This window comes from Neofelis nebulosa, chromosome 15, assembly GCF_028018385.1.
Source record: "Neofelis nebulosa isolate mNeoNeb1 chromosome 15, mNeoNeb1.pri, whole genome shotgun sequence".
Classification (NCBI taxonomy): Eukaryota; Metazoa; Chordata; class Mammalia; order Carnivora; family Felidae; genus Neofelis; species Neofelis nebulosa.
The window spans coordinates 48797886-48818794 of record NC_080796.1 but is presented as its reverse complement, the minus strand read 5'-3'; the positions used below and the strand labels follow the sequence as shown (position 1 = coordinate 48818794).

The 20909-nt window shown below is 41.7% G+C and overlaps 1 protein-coding gene across 1 annotated transcript in view; it reads right to left on the bottom strand.

Annotated features, from left to right (window-relative positions):
* The window catches only part of SNRPE (small nuclear ribonucleoprotein polypeptide E), a 106543-nt gene that overhangs the window by 33717 nt on the left and 51917 nt on the right, over window positions 1-20909 (bottom strand). The gene's annotated exons all lie outside the window — the stretch shown is intronic.

Genomic DNA, 20909 nt, shown 5'->3' with positions numbered 1-20909 from the left:
TCAGGAATGTAAAGGGGGACCTCATTCTCTTACAATTAAGTCTTTAAATATTATAGGAAACTATTAATGAACTTTATGTCAATGAATTAGTAAACTTAAATGAAATAGTGTACTAGGATATATTTGACTTCATGTAAGAGAATACCTGATTGACAGCTGTTTGAGCAGTAAGACATTTAATTAAAATATAAATGGGTCTGGGGTAGACAGCCTAATGCTTTTTACATAGGCTTGAACTATTTCCGTATCCTTTTTTTAAAAGAAAAATGTTTATATGCAGAAAAGTACACAAATCAAGTATATATCTCAATAGAATTTTTTCACAAAGTAAACACTCCAAGTAACCAGCACCAAGATCAAAACATGAAGCATTACCATAAAACAGAAGCCTCCTTGTGGCAGGCAGTTATAATTTAAAGCTTAGCCCTCACAAATTCTTTTAGACCATATAGATTGAGCTGGCTTGTATTTTAAAAGCGCATTCTTCTGCCCACCAAGTATTAAAAGAGCTACAAACTGAAATGTTTGCTTGCCCCTAGAGTTCACCTTCTTGCCTCAGCTATGCCTGCTAACTATGTTCTCTAAATCCACCGGTGTGCGCTGAGGTTTCCGAGAGGTCCACATGTGGAGGCCAATGCCATAGTTAAAGTTCTGGGATGCACCAGTAGTGTGTACCCTGAGACCACCTAAGGCTCATGCAGCAGCTTTGCCAAGGGGTGTGTTGTCTTGCCAGGCACCACATCTTTGCTTAAGGTCTAATGTGTGTAGCTTTGCTCTGTAAAAGTATAAGCTGCAATATCTTTTTTTTTTTTTTTTTAATTTTTTTTTTTTTAACGTTTATTTTATTTTTGAGACAGAGAGAGACAGAGCATGAACGGGGGAGGGGCAGAGAGAGAGGGAGACACAGAATCGGAAGCAGGCTCCAGGCTCCGAGCCGTCAGCCCAGAGCCCGACGCGGGGCTCGAACTCATGGACCGCGAGATCGTGACCTGAGCCGAAGTCGGACGCTTAACTGACTGAGCCACCCAGGCGCCCCTAAGCTGCAATATCTTGACATAAGCTGTAGTCACCTGCCGAGGTCAAAATACGAGGTGGCTTAAGACTTAAAGCCTCTTGCAGAAGTTAAAAGCTAGAGCTACGCAACTGTAAAAACCCACCTGGCTTAAAATAACCCCTTAAATTGCCCAAGTCTAAACCTACTAAGTATACTCCAAAGTCTGAAGCTCAAAGCTACATACCCTACTTCATCAAAAACCTTTTTCTGTATATATTTTGTCACCCAGAATTTAACTCCCTATTTATTTACCAGTGTTCACACCCAACACTTCAGATGTCGGGGTGTTTGAGGTTACACATCTAAAATGCCGGTGGGTTTACTCCAGGGGGAAGGCCTGCCCGTACATCTCTTAAGGCATGGAAGACAATAATCAGAAGATTCTACTCTTTTTTTTTTTTTTTTTAAATATTTATTTCTGAGAGAGAAAGACAGGGCATAAGTCAGGGAGGGGCAGAGAGACAGAGACACAAAATCCAAAGCAGGCTCCAGGCTCCAAGCTGTCAGCACAGAGCCTGACGCCGGGCTCGAATCCATGAACTGCAAGATCCTGACCTGAGCCAAAGTCGGTTGCTTAACCAACAGAGCCACCCAGGTGCCCTAGAAGATTCTACTCTTTATAGGCAAAGCAGCTTCCTAGATGAAGGGATTAAGCTACCTATGCCCATTTCCTCAAACTTATCTCTTAGGTAACCCCCACTCCTCCACGGGAAGCTAAGAATGAAGGAAAAGAGAGAGGCCAGGAAAATTATCCTAGTGAACCTCTCCTCACTGTGAAGGAAATACCAAGTGATGGAGAATGTACTCTCCCCAAACCAATCGGTTCAAAGCATCAGAAAACCATGCACAGGAAAGAAGAAGATCTCATCTTAGCATGCCAAAATTTCTCTAGGAGAACGCGTACCAGACCCAGGGAAGGGAGTCAGGATTTATGCATACAACTTGTCAAAAAGCTAGAGCTTTGACAAGGTGCTCAGAAAATCTAAAAGTAAGCAGTAATGGAGCCAAGGAAAATCCACACTTCCTACTCTGAAAATAAGTAGGTCTTTATTAGGATATAAGAATGCATGTTCTCGGGGCACCTGGGTGGCTCAGTTGGTTAAGCATCTGATTTCAGCTCAGGTCATATCTTATGGCTCATGGGTTTGAGCCCCACATCAGGCTCTGTGCTGACAGCTCAGAATCTGGAGCTTGCCTTGGTTCTGTGACTCCATCTATCTGCCCCTCCCCCTGCTCATGCTCTGTCTCTCTCTCAAAAATGAATAAACATTAAAAAAAAAAAAAAAAGCCATGTTCTCTACAAAAAAGGAACAAAAAGTCATAAAGAGGAAACAAAGGAGATGAAAGGACAGTGCATGAAACACAAAAGCCACAAGAGAGATGAAAAGAGAGTTGGGTAAGATATGAGAGAACTACAGGAAATCTACACTTTAATATACAACAAAAAAGATGCAAAGAACTCAGTATTATAGACAATGGAATAAATGGTATAGAGAACAAATATGAGAAAGTTCCCTAAAATGTGGAGGAAAAGGAGAAAGGGTCAAATAAAAGAAAAGATGACAGCAATAGAGGACAAAGAATAGATATATTGACTGATTTTTAGTGTGCACTGTACCCAACATGGGGCTTTAACTGATGACCTTGGTGGGACAGCTGAGTGGCTCAGTCAGTTAAGCATCTGACTTTGGCTCAGGTCATAATCTCACGGTTCCTGAGTTTGAGCCTCACATCAGGCCCTGCACTAATGGCAGGGACCTTGCTTTGGATCTTCTCTCTCCCTCTCTCTCTGCCCCTCCTCCACTTACACTCCCTCTTTCTTAAAAATAAACATTTGTAAAAAACAAAAACAAAACAATAACGAAGTCATGACCCCAGGATCAAGAGTCATATGGTCTACAGACTGAGCTAGCCAGTCACCCTGACAAAGGACAGATTTGAAGCAAGAATTATTGTTGTTCCTGGGGTGCCTGGCTGGCTCAGTTGGTGGGGTGGGCAACTTTTGATCTTGGGGTTGTGAGTTTGAGCTCCATGATGGGTGTAGAGATTACTTAAAATAAAATCTTTTAAAAAAAAGAAGAAAAAAAAAAAAGAATTACTGCTGCTCCTAAGGGAGGAAAAATGAAAAAGAAGTTAAAATTGAAAGGTTTTAGAGCTAGAAAAAAACCCTAAGTATTAAGATTAAAGAGGAGCGGGGCGCCTGGGTGGCGCAGTCGGTTAAGCGTCCGACTTCAGCCAGGTCACGATCTCGCGGTCCGTGAGTTCGAGCCCCACGTCGGGCTCTGGGCTGATGGCTCGGAGCCTGGAGCCTGTTTCTGATTCTGTGGCTCCCTCTCTCTCTGCCCCTCCCCCGTTCATGCTCTGTCTCTCTCTGTCCCAAAAATAAAAAAAAAAAAAAAAAACGTTGAAAAAAAAAAAAAAGATTAAAGAGGAGCATGTTGAATGAAAATGAACAAATAGATCTATATAGACATGCTCTGGCAAAAATTTTTTTAATTACAAAAAAAAAAAAATTGCTACAACCTAAAGAGAATAAATAGGTTAGCTATAAAGAAAAATAATTATGTTTGATTTTGATTTTTTCTGGAATACTAAATATAATGGAACAATAGCTACAGAATTTTTAGGGGGAAATTATCTGACATAACCATAGGTCAGCAAAAAGCATGTACTAAACAGATATTTTCAAAGTGTAGTCCTTGGACTCCTTGGGGTCTTAGAAATCTTTTCAGGGTATCTATAAGATCAAAGCTATTTTTGTAATAATACTAAGACATTATTTGTCCTTTTCACTTTGTTAATATTTGCACTGTTGATGCAAAAGCAAAAGCGGGTAAGACTGCTGCCAGCTTAGGACAAATTAGTGCCTTGGTACCAACTGTAGTAGTAATTATGTTCTTCACCACCACTCCCAAGTGTCCTTGATGAAACAATAAAAAATACTAATTTTACTAAATCTTGAATCTTAAGTGTACATTTTTTTAATATTCTGTGCAGCAAATAGGAAGTATACATATGGCACTTCTGCTGTTTTGTGAAGTATGATGGTTGTCTTGAGGAAATGCATTTGTGGAATTGGGTCACAGGCTGAACTAGCTACTTTTCTCATGCACCACCATTTTTACTTGAAAGAAGGACTGATAGACAATCCATTGTTATCGAGACTTAGGTCCTGGCAGAAATTTTCTTGAAAATGAACAAAATGACCCTATTTCTTCAAAGAAAACAATTGACAACATCTGTTGCCATTAAGAACATTTGAAGGGTGTCTGGGTGGCTCAGCTGGTTGAACGTCTGTCTGACTCTTGATTTCAGCAAATGTCATGATGTCCAGCTTGTGAGATCTAGCCCCATATTGGGCTCCCCACTGGGCATGGAGCCTGCTTAAGATTCTCTCCCTCTCTCTCTTTCTCACTCTCTCTCTCACAGGCCATCTGGGTGACTCAGTGGGCTAAGTGTCCAACTTCAGCTCAGGTCATGATCTCACGGTTCATGAGATTGAGCCCTACATCGGGCTCTCTGCTGTCAGCACAGAGTCCGGTTTGGATCCTCTGTCCCCCTCTCTCTGTGCCTCTCTCTTTCTCTCTCAGAAATAAATATAAGGGGCACCTGGGTGGCTTGGTTGAGGGTTCAACTCAGGCTCAGGTCATGCTCTTGTGATTCTTGAGTCAGAGCCTAGAGCCTGCTTCAGATTCTGTGTCTCCCTTTCTCTCTGCCCCTCCCCTGTTCATGCTCTGTCTCTCTCTGTCTCAAAAATAATTAAAAAAATAAAAAATAAATAAAAAAAAAAAGATTTTCTCTCTCTCTCTCTGCCCCTTCCCCCTGAGCTCTTTCTCTCTCTCAAAAAAAAAAAATTTTTTTTTTTGAGATTTCAAATGAAAATTAAAATATTACAAAAGTTGCATTTGCTACTCGGGTACCTAATACTTAAAGATTTTTCTGATAAGATCAGTGGTAATGTGAATGAAAGTGATTTTTAAAAATATTGATTAGCAATATATGTTAACATTTGGAAGACGGGCATAACTCAGTGAGTCAATAATTTTCAAATGATCAAATGCATGATGATACGAAATTATGCCTGGGTAAAAAATCCATTCAAAGTAAAAAGATAGATCAATAGATTCTAATTTAACAGAGTATGAATATTCACTGATACGTTTTGAGTTCCACATTGCAATTAATCTTTAGGAAACTACTATTTGCTGAATTCTGGTATCAAAGAAGAATATCCAGAATTATCTGAAAAGATTATTAAAATACTCCCCCAAATACTTTTCCCTTTTACAATTACATATCGGTATGAAGCCAGATTTCCTTCATGTATTCCAACTAAAACAACAGATTAAGACAGACTGAATGCAGAAATGTATGAGCTTCTATTAAGCCAGACATTAAACATATTTGCAAAACAGTATTTTATAACCAACCAAATGAATGTTTCTGAGGGAAGACAAAAGTATTCTTAGATATGTAAGGGCTCAGTAAATAGACCTACCTGCCCTTTTTAAAAGAAACTGAGGATTTACTTCTGCTATTCAATATGTGAAGAATTATGACCACAAGAATGGAGAAATTGGGTGATAAAAGGATTGTTTTGTGAATTATAAATTGTCTCCAAATTATATGTACTATTGTTAGAAGGAAGCAGTCCTTCAAAAGGGGGAAGGGATGTTAGACAAGCCAAAAACTAGGAATCAGTGCATCACCTTATGGAAGTCCTTCTGTTTAGAATGCCCACCTTCTAATGTGCTCATCTAAATCCCATTTATATTTCAAGATAAAGCTCAGATCCTGCATAGAATCAGAGAAGCTCAGTACTGGAAAGGAGCAAGAGAGAGGAAAATAATTTATTTTGAGATCTGTTATTATGTACCTGTCTGGATGTTCAAAATTCACTCACATTTAATCCTTACAGAAAACAGAGACTACGTTTTGCTACCCCATTTTATACACTTTAGAAATCAAAGTTCAGAGAGATTAAACCACTTGCCCATCATCATCCAACTAGCTAGGGGTAGAATTTGGCCACACACCCAGAACTTTTTTGCTTTGAAGTTCATCCATTTGCATTTCACTACACTATCTTAAAGTTCATCTAATCTAAAAAAAGGCCTGCCCAATCTGGTGTTTAAATCCTCATTAAGACATCCCCAAGAATGGTTAACAGCCCAATCCCCTCCAGGGGCAAAGAATTCCACGTATTTTAATGCTGTTCATTATATCCATTGACTCCATTAAAAAGTTTCTTCTGAATATTAAGCTGACATAATTCTTCTCAAGGCCTTACCCTTAAATCCTAATAATACCCTTTGGAGTTATGCATAATGAGCTAGTGGGAGAGACTGTTAGTGGGATATCAATTCTTTTCTTGATTTAAATGTTTTATTTATTTATTTATTTATTTATTTATTTATTTATTTTATTTTATTTATTTATTTAAAGTACCTCCCATGCCCAATGTGGGCTTGAACTCATGACCCTGAGATCAAGAGTCACATGCTCTACTGACTGAGTCAGCCAGGCGCCCCTCTTCTTCATTTACATAGGTATAGAATTTTTTGCCTCAGCACAGAGGCAGATGTATCATGAAACCAATAAAACTGAAGCTTCAGGGCGCCTCACCTGACAGTTGTTGGGAGTTGTGGAGTGTTCTAGATGGAGAGGGGAACAGATTGAAATGAGGAAGCATTTCTGATGAATTGGCTAAAGAGATCTCAGAAGAAAGGGATCTGAAACTCCAAAGCTCCAATAATTTATCGTAATTTATTTTCTCACACTTAACAAATGTTTTTGTACCTAATTTTTATACTGGAAACTTGGTATTATTTTCGTTAAAGAGGATTCCAAAATTTGTATTCAGCCTCACAAAATCTAGACCGACCCTTGGTTTGAACCATAGCAGTCTTGTTACATATATTTTCAATACTGTATTCATATCTGGGTAATTACATGGGAGAAATTAATTCCCATCTTGTTTCACCCATTGTTATTTTGGATCTCAGTCACAATGGTCAGACCAATTTCATGGTAAAAACGGTTTAGGTTTTATTCTGCCATGGGCATACAAGACCACCACCACGCTACTACCAGCACCAGAGTCAACTGTCCCAGGCCAGGTCAGGCCAAGAATTCCTTGCCTGTGATTTCTGAACTGGGACTGTAAAAAGTCAGTCTCCCTGGTTACCTGCACTTCAAGCTGTGGAGTATAGCATCACCCAGCAATTGTGTGTGTCTCTTTACAATTGAGTTTCATTGCTTCCTCTTCCATAGGGAAGAGGTCAGTATGCACTAAGAGAACACAGGGGAAAGGGAAGAAAGGATAAGTGTTATTGACATGAAGTCCTTTCAGTTATTCCTTCAGCCCAACTGCATTTTTGCCCTTCTTACAGTTTGGTTCATCAATTCTTCCTTGACCAGGAGAATTATACCAATATCCTTCCAATAAATTCCTGGTTTTATCCAAGCCAGTTAAGTTGGGTTTCTGTCTCTTGTAACCAAGAGGCCCGTCTATTGAAACTCATTATGGGGGCACTTTGGCTGGCTCAGTCCATCAGTCCACAGAGCATATGACTCTTGATCTCAGGGTCATGAGTTCAAGCCCCATGTTGGGCATGGAGCCTATTTGAAAGTAAATAAATAAAATAAAACTCATTATGCACTCCCATAAGGTATATATGAAGCGAGCCACGAAAAGGGCCCAGGAACTCCCAGCCTCTACCTTTTTATGTGTACAATTTGCCTGTGGCTCTATATCTCCTGAGCACCTAAATTCATAAATCCAACTGCCTAACTGACAGGATATCTCAAAGGCACCTCAAACTCATCATCATCTTTCCTCTCAAACCTCTGCCTTCAGGGCACTGCCTTCAGGGTTTTACACTTTCCTGTGTAAAATGGTAACTCCTATGTAAAGTACTGAAAATGGAGAGCTATGGAAGTCCCTCACCCACAGGCTCCACTGCCTTCCCTGGAAGAAGAGCTACCAGACACAGCACGAAGAGATAATCCTTACAAATCTAGGAGCTTAAAACAAATGGGGGTAGAAATAGAGGTCATAGTTTTGTAGCGATATGTGTCAAGGACCATATTGACTTAATTTTACAGGGGATGACTTCAGTAGGGCCCAAACTTACTTCACAAATCAATGGTTGGGACTCAGCTGCCACTCTGGTAAGAAAGTGTGATCCTGCCTGTCCCTTGCTTCTTTATCTTGTTCTTTCCTCATCAGAAATCTCACACAGGAATATCTGATTGGTGAGCCTACTTTCAGGCCTGTGCCTTAGCTACAAGAGTCACGGAGGCAGACTGAAGCCAGCTCCTACACTCCAGTGAGGTGGGACTCATAGTGCCAGCAGAAAAAACAAAAACAAAAACAAAAAAAACCCCAAAAAACAACCCACAAGGGAAGAGTGATCAAAAGATGCTAGAAACCTCAAAGCACGGTGTCCCATCATCATGGCTTAACCCAGTCAGCTTGTGGCATTCCCCTGGCCATTGAGGTTGCTTTGCAATAGGCATATGGCCCATTTCACACCAATGGGGAGATTTCCAACAGTTGTTGTAAGAGAAGATCTGTCATTTTAAAGGTGTATTGGAAGCCAGCTGTTTTTCTGGACAATATAGTTTATGGGCGAGGCTTGGAATTAACTGCGGCAATGCTGACGTTATGAGAAAAGCTATGTCCTCGATACGGCTAGCACAGAAGGATGCAGAGTGGAGATATGGGAAGACAGTGAGAAAATGAATTTCACCAACCCCAAAGACTGCACATTATACCTCTGGATCTTGTAATTATGTGAGCCAATAAATCACCTTTGTCATTTCAGCCTGTCTGAGGTTTTTCTTGTGTCTAAAAAGATGTATATCTGACAAAGGGCTAATACCCATAATATATGAACAACTCTCAAAACTCAACAATAAAATAGCTAATAACCCAATTAAGAAAATGGGCAAAAGAGGGGCTCCTGGATGGCTCAGTCGGTTGAGTATCTGACTCTTGGTTTCGGCTCAGGTCATGATCTCATGGTTCGTGAGTTCTAGCCCCACGCTGGGCTCTGTGCTGACAGTGCAGAGCCTGCTGGGATTCTTTCTCTCTCTCCCTCTCTCTCTGCCCCCCCCCCACCTCCCTATCTCTCTCTCTCTCTCTCTCTCTCAAAATAAATAAATAAACTTACAAAAAAAAAAGGAAATGGGCAAAAGATTTGAAGAGATACTTCACAAGGGAAAATATTCAGGTGACAAATAAGCATGAGAAAAGACCATCAACACCAGCTATCAGGAGCAAATTCAAACCACAGTGAGAAATCACTACACATCCATTAGAATGGCTAACATAGCAATCCCTATCAAAACAACACCAGCAGTCTTCACAGAGCTAGAACAAACAATCCTAAACTTTGTATGGAACCAGAAAAGACCCCGAATAGTCAAAGCAATCCTGAAAAAGAAAACCAAAGCAGGAGGCATCACCGTCCCGGACTTCAAGCTGTATTACAAAGCTGTAATCATCAAGACAGTATGGTATTGGCACAAAAACAGACACTCAGATCAATGGAACAGAACAGAGAACCCAGAAATGGACCCACAGACGTATGACCAGCGAATCTTTGACAAAGCAGGAAAGAATATCCAATGGAATGAAGACAGTCTCTTCAGCAAATGGTGCTGGGAAAACTGGACAGTGACATGCAGAAGAATGAACCTGGACCACTTTCTTACACCATACATAAAAATAAACTCACAATGGATGAAACACCTAAACGTAAGACAAGAAGCCATCAAAATCCTAGATAAAGCAAACAAAAACCTCTTTGACCTCGGCTGCAGCAACTTCTTACTCAACACATCTCTGGAGGCAAGGGAAACAAAAGCAAAAATGAACTACTGGGGCCTCATCAAAATAAAAAGCTTCTGCACAGCAAAGGAAACAATCAGCAAAACCAAAAGGCAACCAACGGAATGGAAGAAGACATTTGCAAATGACATCAGATAAAGGGTTAGTATCCAAAATCTATCAAGAATTTATCAAAGTCAACACCCAGAAAACAAATAATCCGGTGAAGAAATGGGAAAAAGACATGAATATACACTTCTCCAAAGACATCCAGATGCCCAACCAACACATGAACAAATGCCCAACATCACTCATCATCAAAGAAATACAAATCAAAACCACAATGAGATACCACCTCACACCTGTCAGAATGGCTAACATTATCAACTCAGACAACCACAGATGTTGGCAAGGATGTGGAGAAAGAGGATCTCTTTTGCACTGCTGGTGGAATGCAAACTGGTGAAGCCACTCTGGAAAACAGTATGGAGGTTCCTCAAAAAATCAAAAATAGGACTACCCTATGACCCAGCAATTGCACTACTAGGATTTATCCAAGGGATACAGGTGTGCTGCTTCAAAGGAGCACATGCACCCCAATGTTTATAGCAGCTCTACTGACAATAGCCAAAGTATGGAAAGAGCTCAAATGTCCATCGACGGATGAATGGATAAAGAAGATGTGGTATATATATACAATGGAGTATTACTTGGCAATCAAAAAGAATGAAATCTTGCCATTTGCAACTCTGTGGATGGAACTGGAGGGTATTATGCTACGCAAAATCAGTCAGTCAGAGACAGACAAATATCATATGACTACACTCATATGAGGAATTTAAGGTACTAAACAGATGAACACAAGGGAAGCGAAGCAAAAATTACACACGAACAGGGAGGGGGATGAAACATAAGAGACTCTTAAATACAGAGAACAAACAGAGGGTTGCTGGAGGGGTTGTGGGAGGGGGGATGGGCTAAATGGGTAAGAGCCATTAAGGAATCTACTCTTGAAATCATTGTTGAACTATATGCTAACTAACTTGGACATAAATTAAAATAAATAAATTATATAAATAAGTAAATAAATAAACATTAAAAAAAACAATGGCTATAATAAAAAATCTGACAATATTAACTGTTGACACAGATGCATAGCAAATGGAATTCTCACACAATGCCAGTGGCAATGCAAAATGGAGCAACCACTTTGGAAAACAATTTGACAGTTTTGTTTTGTTTTGTTTTTCTTATTAAAGACTATATTTTTACAGCAGTTTTAGGTTCACAGACAGCTTGTTTTAAAGTTGAACGTACAGTTACCATATGATCCAGCAACCTCCCTCGTAGGTATTTATCCAAGAGAGATGAAAATCTATATTCACACAAAAACTTGTACATAAATGTTTTTGGTGGCTTTATTCATAAGAACTAAAAACTGGAAACAGCCCGAATGTCCTTCGGTGGGTGGAAGGATAAACAAACTATGGTACCTCTATGGAATGGAATACCACTCAGCAATAAAGACTACAACACATGCAACAACATGGACGGATCTCAAGTGCATTGTGGTAAGTGAAAGAAGTCACATGTGAAAGGCTACATATGTATGATTCCACTTATATGGCATCCTGGAAAAGACAAAGTTATAGAGATATAAGACAGATTGGTGGTTGTCAGGGCCCGGGAGAGGGTGGGGGTAGAGGGCAGATGGACCACAAAAGGGCGGCAGGAAGGAATTTGTGGGAAGGGGCAGATGAAACTTCTATAATCTTAATGGTGGCGGTGTTTACATAACTACGCATGTGTCAAAACTCACAGAGATATATGCACTCACAAAAGTGAATTTTATTATATGTAAATTTTTTTGAAGTGAATAAAAACAAAGTTCTGTCTCTACAGTCTTTTGGATGAAACAGAGTTTGAACCCTCCGGGAAATTTTAGAGCAATTGGTAAAATGAAAGTGACTGCTCTGAGAAACAGTCTAATATAAGGGGTACACCTCTAGATATATATCAAAAGTAGACAAGTACAGGGACGTCTGGGTGGCTCAGTTGGTTGGGCATCCAACTTCAGCTCAGGTCATGATCTCACAGATGATGAGTTTGAACTCCACATCGGGCTCTCTGCTGTCAGAGAAAAGCCCGCTTGGGAATCCTGTCTCCCTCTCTCTCTGTTCCTCCCCTGCTTGTGCTCTCTCTCAAAAATAAATAAACATTAGGGGCGCCTGCTTGGCTCAGTCAGTCAAGCATCCGACTTCAGCTTAGGTCGTGATCTCACCGCTAGTGAGTTTGAGCCCCACATCGGCCTCTGTGCTGACAGCTCAGAGCTTGGAGCCTGCTTCGGATTCTGTGATTCCCTCTCTTTCTGCAACCTCCCCTGCTCATGCTCTGTCTCTCTCTGTCTCTCAAAAAATAAAAAAAAAGTTAAAAATATTTTTTTCTTAAATAAACATTTTTTAAAAAGACAAGTACAAATGCATGCAACTTCAAAAACTGATACATATAGGTATTCGAATAAAAATAGCAAAGTAAAGTTAATGGGAGAAAGCTTCCTGGAAAGGCTAAGCAGAGTAATGTTATAAGGGTGAAATCATGCAAGGATCTGAAAGCATTTTGGAAAGCATTAAGACTTATGAAAGTGTACATTTCATAATTTTCTTTGCATCCCCTACAAGGCCTAGCATAACATTGTACATATTGCTGGTGTTTCATAAATAATTTTTGTTTATTCTTGTTATTACATATGATCCATAAATAAAATCAATTGTTCAAAGGAGTGGAAAGGCATTCAAGTCAAAAGGGAGTGTCCAGAAGAAGTTTCTGTTAGTTCCAAAGCGGGTCAGATCCCAAGGACTTTCCCCTTGTTATGGGCAAAGTTCAGGGGGTTCACCTCGTAAAGTCTTAATCCAGGACGACTGAGGTCCTGCTTTTGTCTCCAGCATGGTTTGCAGTTTGAATAACTGGTATCAATCTTACGCTCCCTGTTCTACACAAAGATGTAGGTTCGCCAGCTATAAAAACACAATCTCCCAGCTGCTCACGGTGGGCAAACTTCCTGCAGCAGCCCCCTCTACTTGCCTTCCTCTCCTGCTTGACGTGCTGTGCTCAGGGCTCTGCAGAAACCCGTGTTGATGGTATCTCTTTTCCCAGATCTGCAAGGGCCCTCTTTCAGCTGCAGATCAGTGACATGACAATTAACCTTCAAAGTAGCCTGATCCCAGGTATGGGGCGTATGGCAACAACCACCTCCGGAAAGTGAGCATCTTACAAGCCCGCTAGTACCGCACAAATCCGGTACTGCTCTGATTTGCCGAAGTGGAAGAAAACTGCTTACCTAACTGTTGTTACTCATCCTGCCAGGGCTGTGAAAGCCGTTGACCTCTCCCCGTCAAGAGGGTCCCTTTTGCACAAGCCATAGTCTAGAGAGTGTAAAGAATTAATTTTATTCAAACATCCTATTCCCTCTCTTTAGCACACCTCCTACGGAACATTCCTCCTGGACACCAAACTCTGAACTGTTTTTTGTCAAGTTCTCCTTCATTCTCATCTGCTAGTTTTTCATGAAAACATCTTAGTCCTATGTCACTATTGTTTTGGTTTTAGTTTTCTGGTACTGCAGGTTGGATCTTCTCAAGTACACCTATCTCAAGTTTTAATGTCACAAAAGACAGACACTGGCTCTGATCTCATACCGTGGAACCTAGGAACGCGATTTTTGTTGTGAAGTTTATTATTATTATTTTTTAATAATCTTTACACCCAGCGTGGGGTTGGAACTCATGACCCCGAGATCAAGAGCTGGATGCTCTTCTGACTGAGCCAGCCAGGGGCTCTAGCATGTGATTTTTATTTTTATTTATTTATTGTTTTAACGTTCTTTTTTTTCAGTTTGTTTGTTTGTTTGTTTTGAGAGAGAGTGAACAGGGGAGGGGCAGAGAGAAAGGGAGAGAGAGAGAGAATCCCAAGTAGGCTCTGCACTGCCAGCACACAGCCTGATGTGGGGCTCGAACCCATAAAGTGGGAGATCAGGACCTGAGCCGAAACCCTTAGTCGGACGCTTCACTGACTGAGCCACCCAGGGGCTTCCTAACACATTATTTTAAAAATAAAAAACATATTACACAGATGACCTAATGCAAAGATCTAATAAAGATCTAATGCAAAACGTTCACAGCTCTGGGCTCTTCCTCTAGCTCCTCTAAAAAGGGATTCCGTGAGTCACCAAGTTTAGGGATTGAAAGGCATCCATTCCCTTCCAAAAGGTTTTCTGGGTATGTTTTTAAAATGCAACAAGTGTGGGGTACCTGGGTGGCTCAGCTGGTTGGGTGTCCGGCTTCGGCTCGGGTCACGATCTCACGGTTCGTGAGTTCGAGCCCCGCGTCAAGCTCGGTGCTGACAGCTCGGAGCCTGGAGCCTGCTTCGGATTCTGTGTCTCTCCCCTCTCTGCCACTCCCCTGCTCGTGCTCTGCCTCTCAATAATAAATAAACGTTAAAAAAAAAAAAAAAACTTAAAAAAAAAATGCAATAAGGGAAAAGACCTGCCTTCATCTCTTTTCCCTATTTCACATGCTCAGAAGCACAAGGGTTCCAAACCAATGATTTACAAATAAGAAGTAATTTCACAAATATTTATAATATACATACCTATATTATGTATATATAATATATATCTTTAAAGTTTATTTATTTATTTTGAGAGAGAAACTGTGAGCTTGAGCAGGAGAGGAGCGGAAAGAGGGAGAGAGAAAGAATCCCAGGTCGACTCCACATTGTCAGTGTGCAGCCCCTATGCGAGGCTCAAACTCATGAACCATGAGATCGTGACCTGAGCTGAAATCAAGACTGAGCCACCCAGGCACCCCTATTATATATTTTAACTTAAGAATGTTTTTCATGTTCAATACCAAAACGCAGACCCTGCGCCCTGCAACCTTATCCACTGCCCCCCCATACACTCAGTATGTTCTCATCTTCCCCTACTCTTCTCGTGGTGAACACACAATGCCTAAGTCCCCTTAACTCTTCCTTTGCCCCCAGCTCTAACACAGCTCAGATGCCCTGTTGGTTTCATCTTTCTAGTTGTGGCCAGATCTGGGAGACTATTTCTCAAAGGTAGGAAGTACCCTGGAAGTTTGGAAAATGTTCCCTACCTGACCCACAGAAGAGAAGTTTGGAAAAGCCTTCAAAGCCACTCGTGGGCTGTTAAGTTCATGCATCTTAAACAAAAGCAGCCACCCAGAGGACTGTCTCCCAGTGGAACTCAATCACAAACCACAGAATGGCTCCTACACCAGGAGGGACCAAGGCTGGTGAAGTGGAATCATCCAGCCAAACAGCTTTTCCCCAGGGTTGTGGGAGAAAGTCTCTGAGGAGGCGGCTCTGGAACCAAATAGGGGAAGATGGAAAGCAGCACCTGGGTTAGCCAGATGCAGAAAGAACAAGTAAGCCATCCCTGAGTGGAGCCTGGAGACAACTGCGGGATGCATAAATTAACACCTGAACTTTGGTGGCCATCAGCTCACAGTAACAAAACAAATCAAGGCAGTAAGGTAAGCCAGAGCTCAGGTGATGTGTTTAAAGTGATAGGGACAGGAAAGGCCGGGAACCTGGTTCTATCACTATTGTTTTAACATTCTTGGGGCAAGGCGTGGTGAACGTCTCTGGGCCTTTAAATCTTCCAGATGGCAGAAATTTCTCAGGCATATAGATGCAGGACCTAAGTGTTCTGGGTTTAAAATTCTTGGTCCCATGTGCCTGTGAGAAGTAAGTTATTCTTTTTTTTAAAAAAAAAATTTTTTTTTTAACGTTTATTTATTTTTGAGACAGAGAGAGACAGAGCATGAACGGGGGAGGGGCAGAGAGAGAGGGAGACACAGAATTGGAAGCAGGCTCCAGGCTCTGAGCCATCAGCCCAGAGCCCGACGCAGGGCTCGAACTCACGGACAGCGAGATCGTGACCTGAACTGAAGTCGGCCCTTAACCGACTGAGCCACCCAGGCGCCCCAGAAGTAAGTTATTCTAACATCATAGGACGCTTTGCCAGTCAGCTAGGTTTTATATATATTCTCTTATTTAATCCTCATAATAACACTGTGAGATGGCTGGTTTTTTTCCATTTTAGAGGAGACTACGGCTTACAGAAAGTAAAGCTTATGGAGAAGTAGTTAACCCCATGCAGGTCTTTAAACACTACATCTGTTATTCTCTGCATTGCCCAGTGGTTTTCAAACTTTGTTTTTCAAGGCCTTTAACAATTTCATGGATTGTTTGTGGATTTTAAGTTTATTTATTTTGAGAGAGAGAGAGAGGGAGAGTGCGTGTGTGTGTGTGTGTGTGCGTGTGCGCACACGTGTGCATGAGGGGGGCAGGGGGCCAGAGGCAGAGAGAGAGGGAGAGAGAGAATCCCAAGCAGGCATCGCACTGTCAGCACAGAGCCTGCTGCGGGGCTCAATCCTACGAACCACAAGATCGTGTGACCTGAGCTGAAATCAAGAGTTGGATGCTTAACCAACTGAGCCACTTAGGCACCCCTACTTGTGGGGTTTTATGGACATTCTTATAGCAAGTCAAAAAACTTTAGACCACTGCTCAGTAATGCCTGACTTTGGTATCACCCTTTGATTTGAAATACATTTGGTTCCCTTGGTAACCCTCAGAAGGTTAGGCCTTACTTTCCCCTGATGCTGCAATGATTAAAACAGATAAGTAGTTCACAGATAGGGTCTGGGTGCCTTGAAAGAAAGCCTCACTTCTGTAAGAATCCCAGCCTTGCAGGGCTGGGGTGAGAGAAGTGGGCAGAGCCAAAGGAAGTCTGTTACTGATGCTCTGTGCCATTGAGTGATAATGCAACGTTCATCTTCCTGTTGAATACTTTGAAGTGCTTTCCCAGTTATGAATGAAATTCTCTCAGATTGTTTGTTTAAAATTCCCTTAAACAATGAGCTTTTAAACGAGTTACAGTGGCTTTCTGTATCAGCAGTCCAACACATTTCTACAGTGACCGCTCCGACAGACTGTCATGTATATTCCTTGATTTTGTGGTTCCCCCCCCCCCCCATCTGAACGGTCTTCTTGTCTTTGAGGAATCCCCTACCATTCGAACTTGAGTAAAAAGCAGGGCTAGTATCCCACTTTAAAAGTAGAAGGAGGGGGAAAAAAGTAGAAGGAGCATATACTTCCTTTCCCAACACCTCTTGTAGTTAGGGAGCAGGCATGTGATCTGAACTTGGTCAATCGGTTGTGCCCACCTGGAATGTTGGCTCAGGCAATAGTAATGCAGGGACTGAAGCAAGGAAGCAGAATTTATTCTAGCAACAGCAATATCTAGGCCAGGGGTAGCATGCAGTGTCCAGTGCTGGCAGTGACAAAGGCTTCATCAGACTGGCTCTGGGGTAGGATTTTGACAGTGGTTATGGCTCTCTTCCTCCTCTTCATTTATGTCCATTTTTAGAGCTTGAGTTACCAGGAGGGCCCATGAATATCCAACTCCTTCTGGTTGTTCAGGCCCAAACTTTGGAGACTCTCTGAGTCTTTTTTGTAACCCTATATCTAATCCATGAGGAAATTCTGAAAGTGGCCTTCTCCTCCACTGGTACTCACTGGTGGTACTCACCATGACCCCTCACTAGATTACTGCAATAGCCTCTTTTTTGTTTTAAGTTTATTTCTTTTGAGAGAGAGAGAGAGAGAGAGAGAGCATGCATGAGGGAGGGGCAGAGAGGGAGAGAGACAGAGTCCTGCTCAGCTTGAACCCATGAACCACGAGATCATGACCTGCCCCAAAACCAAGAGTCAGACCCCCAACTGACTGAGCCACCCAGGGGCCCCACTGCAAGAGTCTCTTAACTTATCTCCCTAGTTTCACCTTTGTTCCCATGCAGTCCTTCATGTCTTTACACAGTAGTCAGTGGTTTTTTGTTTTTTTAAATAATTTTTGTCGTATATTTCATTATCAATGATTGTGGAGATAATTCTTTTTTTAAAAATGTTTATTTATTTTAGACAGAGAGAGTGTGAGTAAGGGAGGAGTAGAGAGACAGGGGGCCAGAGGATCCTAAGCAGGCTCTGTGCTGACAGCAGTGAGCCCAATGTGGGGCTCGAACTCACAAACCATGAGATCATGACCTTAGGCAAAGTCAGATGCTCAACCAACTGAGCCACCCAGGTGCCCCGATAATTTTATTTATTTATTTATTTTGAGACACACAGAGAGAGAACCAGCGGGGGAGGGGCAGAGAGAGAGAGTGGGACAGAGGTTCCCAAGCAGTCTCTGTGCTGACAGCAGAGAGCCCGATGTGGGGACTGAACTCACAAACCAAGAGATTATGCCCTGAGCCAAAGTCAGACGCTTAACTGACTGAGCCACCCAGGTGCCAGTGCTCTTTAAAAACTGTAAGTCAGGGGCGCCAGGGTGGCGCAGTCGGTTAAGCGTCCGACTTCAGCCAGGTCACGATCTCGCGGTCCGTGAGTTCGAGCCCCGCGTCAGGCTCTGGGCTGATGGCTCGGAGCCTGGAGCCTGCTTCCGGTTCTGTGTCTCCCTCTCTCTCTGCCCCTCCCCCATTCATGCTCTGTCTCTCTCTGTCCCAAAAAAAAAAAAAAAAAAAAAAAAAAACGTTGAAAAAAAAAATTTAAAAAAAAAAAAATAAAAACTGTAAGTCAGATCCTGTCACTTCTGCTCAGAACCATCCCAGAGATTCTCATCTTACTCAGAATCCAAAATACTTATGGAGGTCTATAGGATTGGCCCCTTGCTTGCTGCCTTTCTAATCTCATTTCCTATCACTTCCTCACTTGTTCTCCTCTGGCCACACTAGCCTCCCTGCTCGTCTTCTAGATGCTGAGCACACTCTCGGAACGCTCTTCCCCAAGACGCCCATCTGACTTGCTTCATCACTCCAGTCAGGCCTCCACAAATGTTACTTTATTAAACGGGCTGCCTTAACCCCATCCTGTCTAAGCACTCCTTTCCTCTTCATTTCTCTTCTCTAACATCTGACTCAGTCCTCTTTATTTTTCTTCTTTAGCATCCAAAATACAATATATTTGTGAGTTTGTTTATTGTCTATCTCCCCTACTACAGGGAATTTGTTTATTTGCTGCTGTATCCCCAAGGCCTAGAAGACTGTCCAGCACAGAGTAAGCACTCAATAAATATACATTAAATAGACCTGTTGATCAAATAAATCAGGCATAGTTGACTTCTATTTCTCACAATGTAAACTCCTAAGAGCCTATTCTGATAGACACAGTGTAGGCCCCAGTACACTGGGGATCAAATTCGTCTCTCCTTTAGTGACTTTGAGCAAAGTCACTTAACACCCGGGGACTTAATTTCTATGTTGCCCCTCTTTGCTCTAAGATAATTTTACAATTTTTTGAAAAATTCAAACTTCAGGGGCGCCTGGGTGGCTCAGTTGGTTGAGCATCTGACTCTTGTTCAGGTCAGGTCATGATATCGTGGTTTGTGAGATCGAGCCCCACGTCCGGCTCTGGACTGACAGTGCGGAGCCTGCTTGGGATTCTCTCTCTCCCTCTCTCTCTGCCCCTCCTCGGTTCATGCTCTCTCTCTCTTTCTCAAAATAAATAAATAAACTTTAAAAAAAATAAAACTAATCCTAAAAACTAGTAAATTGGAAAAAAAGTGCCAAATTTCAAAGCAAAAATAGAATAGGTATTTTTCCAAACTACATCATTCTTTAGCTTTTACAATTAGCATTTATATCGTCTTCAAAATGAGCCATCTCTCCCCAACGTTTTATTATACTCAGATAATTCTTATGTGGCCAATGCTATTTATCAGCACTGCCACCAATATTGTTCCCATAATCATCATGAAATAAAAGCAGGAGGCTAAAAGAGAATTTCAGAGCAGGGGAAAGCTCACCATGAATTATGTTGAGAAGTGAATCGGGCTGGAGCTAGATTTGAATGAAGGATGGATTTAGGTGAGCAGGGGGGGAAAGGTGGTCTGCAGTCACTTTATACAGGGAAGAGCAGAGTGCTACAGGCACATGATGAGGAGGTGGAATAATCAAGAGTAAGAAAGTCCAGTCTAGCAGGGATACCCACAAGCTATGCACTGGCTTCTCTTGATTTCTAAGAAAAGATTTAGGCACCACAGCTTAAAGTTTTGTCTTAGGACTTGCTCCAAATTGTCCTCACGGCTCCATCTACGACCCATCCTGCTTCCTCCATTTGCTCGTATCCAAAGACTGCAATAGGGGCGCCTGGGTGGCTCAGTCGGTTAAGCGTCCGGCTTCAGCTCAGGTCACGATCTCGCGGTCCGTGAGTTCCAGCCCCGCATCGGGCTCTGGGCTGATGGCTCGGAGCCTGGAGCCTGTTTCCGATTCTGTGTCTCCCTCTCTCTCTGCCCCTCCCCCGTTCATGCTCTGTCTCTCTCTGTCTCAAAAATAAATAAATGTTAAAAAAAAAAATTTTTTTTTAAAATCTATAACAAAGACTGCAATAAAAAAAATTTTTTTTAAAAGCTCCTTTGCTTATTCACTAACTCCTACAAAATTGCAGGCCTTTTTCTCATGAATTTGTACCAAACCAAATTTTTCCCTTCCTGTACTAACTATATATTTTAATGTATATACTGGACTTTCTGATTATTCCTGTAAATTTTTGTCTTTTAGCCTATTAATTAGAATTTGAAATCCTAACTCTCCAAACCAATATAGTAGGTTACAGGTACTACAGTTTATGTCACCTGAAAATTTCAAAATTATTTCTCATGGGTCTTTATCCAAGTTGTTGAATCAAATGTTGAATGAGATAAGGCCTGGGACTTCAGTGATCTCTCTCCAAGTTGAAATTGATCTTATCAGTACTTGGATTTAACTTTTGAAATCCACAATAAAGAAATTCACTCGACTGTTTTGCAGGGAAGAGGTTGTAGTTTAGTAAATACAGCAATGGACTGAGATTCCTATGAACATGATTGTGAAACAGACTTTGCCACTGACAAGTCAACGAACTTCTCGTGAACTTATTTGGAAAATGGGAGGGCTCCAT